Here is a 2,625-nt window from a genome sequence, read left to right as displayed (position 1 = left end):
ATGAGTGCTCCAGACGTTATTCTGGAAAGATAAAAATGATAAGAGGACACTTCTCGGTCTGGGAAGGACAGACTGAAGTCCGGTCAAGGTTTTAAGTTGGAAGTTTCAGCGCATTAGACCGTTAAATGAAAGGCTAGTGGTTCAAGACCTTCAAAGGCGACAGCGATCGTTGTTGTTAAAGCATCTGTTTTCTCTGCTGCAGGGTTTCTTGTTTCTAATGGGGGCAGGAAAATGTTCCTCAAACGGAAAATTTCCGTGTGAAGAACCACAAAGAACTTTCTGCAATAGTTTAAAGGTTAATGTAATGAACTGTGGCCTCTGGGAATCTGAAACAAAATCAGAAACTGCTGACAAAACTATCTGGTTTGGCAGTACCTGTGGGAGATTATTGAGTTCTGATGAAGTTGTTAAATATTGTCCTCGATTCTCTCTGCATGTATGCTGCCAGCCCTGCTGAGTTTTGTCGTGGAAAAAGTATCGAAAATCACCAGGACACAGTGTTCTTTAAGAAGTGGGTCTGTTATTTGCAAACGAAAACCGTGACACCGAGAAAGCAGATTCTCGAATGCTCTCGAACTTCATTGTCCATGGTTTTTTTATAAATGTTTCCCACGCTTTGTTTGCTTATCAGCATGTCTAAATATATTAATCATAGTACCTCACACTCGCTACACAATAAGCCATTGATGTTAGTTCCCATCATCTCTTTAATTGGTCTTTCTACTTAATGTTATTCTCATGTCATGGTTAGATATTTAATGTCACCCTACGCAACAATGGTAATTCTTTCCAGACCCTACTTCATATTTTCCCGATATCATAATTAGTTATTTATTGTCAATAATCTCAATTAGGCGGACTCTATTAACTATTAATTTGATACTTAATGTCATGTTCCAAATATTTATGTTCCCAATCGAGTCATAATGATACTTAACAGGAAGCCTAACTTTACTAACTGTAATCTAATCTCACCATCGAGATCTTTCAGCGTCAACCTTTCTTTGCTAATTGGTGTGAGAGAATTCCACTATTCTCATCTCATCCTGCATTCTACAGACCCCTTGCAACAGATCGCCAGTGGGGTTCATGCTTTAAGCCTTCCCTTGCTTTCATGCTTTAAACCATCCCTTACTTTCATGCTCTTTATTTTCCATAACAACATTCCTGACACTGGATTTACTGAGGGTGAAGGGTCAGGAATCAGAGCGGACTGTCCCTGTAGTTCTGCTCCCGACTCTCCACCTCCCGTTCTTTTAGTCACCTCTCAGTCTCCTGGGAATTGCATTGTTGCCAATTTTGTCGGATTCCAGTCCTTTAACCTTGGCTGAGCAGACAGTCGATGGTCTGAGGAAACGTATCATTCCCAAACCTCTCATGTCCGAGGTAATAACAATTAATAACGATGTCTGTGCATCCTCCTCTAATCTGTGAAAATCATTGTTGCGGACTGTAGTAACATTTATTGACCGAAATTGAGGAGGTTTTGAACCAGGTCAAACTCCTATGAGTTAAGAAGATGGTCCAGATCCCTTTTTCTTTTCTCCTGAAGGCAAATGTACGGCAATGCAATTCAATTGGTGAAACTTCCAGGCTTGAACTGAAACATAATTTACTTTCACTATCGTTGTATCACAAACAAAATACAAAGTGTGGACTAACCCAACTCTATTGGAAAACTTAACGAAATGAAACATCATTTAACTACGAAACAGTCAATGTTCGAATATAGTAACATTGCATAAACCACATAAAAATGGTCTTCCTGCTACCGGAATGATATTGTGAAACTTGAATGGAATAGGAAAAGGTATAATGTAATGTTTGTAATTCTTAAGCTTCCAAATGGTTTTGAGGTGAGAATGTATTTTAACCTTGAAGAAATTTGACGCATTTAAACCTCCTTCCTGTCCACGATAGAAGCTGTTGGATCTGTTCCGAATTTCCAGCGGCTTCTATAATTATTTAAGGTTTCTGACGATAGCAATCTCTCACTTTTCGAACAAAACAAAACGAACCTTATATTGTGAACAATATTCAACTAAGCAATGGGCAGCAGAGAGGAAAGCTTTCGAGCAACGCTGCCCGGATTGTCACGGCAATTAACAGGAACCATGGCCATGAAAACCCGAAAGCAACCTGACAAATCCATTTCGCCACAGAATGCAACGTTGGTGCTCAAGACTTTTACTTGCAAAACCGCAACGGCCGGGAATCGAATCCAGGTCAACTGCTTGGAAGGCAGCTATGCTCACCACTGCACCACCACCGCTCTAGCAGCTAGTCCGCCCCTTTTCCCAAACACACATAACAAGGCCGTCATAGTCACCAGCTGAACTGGGGCTGAAAGCAAAACAAAACATTGCTTGTAAAACATCAACAGGTCTGAAAACATCAGAATCAGAAGCCTTCAGTCCTTAAGAGCAATCACTGGATCCAAAAGGTTCACTCCCCACAAATGCTGCCGGACCTGCTGAGTTTCCCAGCAATGTTTGTGCTGTCTCTCAGATCTGCAACACCTGCAGTTCTTTGTCAGGTAGAAAACAAACGTTGACCCATTGAAGGGGATATTTGATCAGGTGATAGTCCACTTCATCCACAGATATAGATGGGATGGAGTATAGG

General features: G+C 41.0%; 1 non-coding gene across 1 annotated transcript; it reads right to left on the bottom strand.

Moving 5' to 3' along the window:
• Positions 1 to 2,200: 2,200 nt before the first annotated feature.
• On the bottom strand, positions 2,201 to 2,272 carry trnag-ucc (transfer RNA glycine (anticodon UCC)). The gene has a single exon. It is a non-coding gene; the product is annotated as a tRNA-Gly (tRNA).
• Between the last annotated feature and the right edge of the window lie 353 nt (positions 2,273 to 2,625).

This window comes from Chiloscyllium plagiosum, unplaced genomic scaffold (assembly GCF_037043375.1).
Source record: "Chiloscyllium plagiosum isolate Xiang-an unplaced genomic scaffold, Cpla_swu_hap1 HiC_scaffold_40, whole genome shotgun sequence".
In the NCBI taxonomy this organism is placed as follows: domain Eukaryota; kingdom Metazoa; phylum Chordata; class Chondrichthyes; order Orectolobiformes; family Hemiscylliidae; genus Chiloscyllium; species Chiloscyllium plagiosum.
The sequence above is the reverse complement of the archived record's forward strand: the minus strand, read 5'-3'. Positions and strand labels throughout refer to the sequence as shown.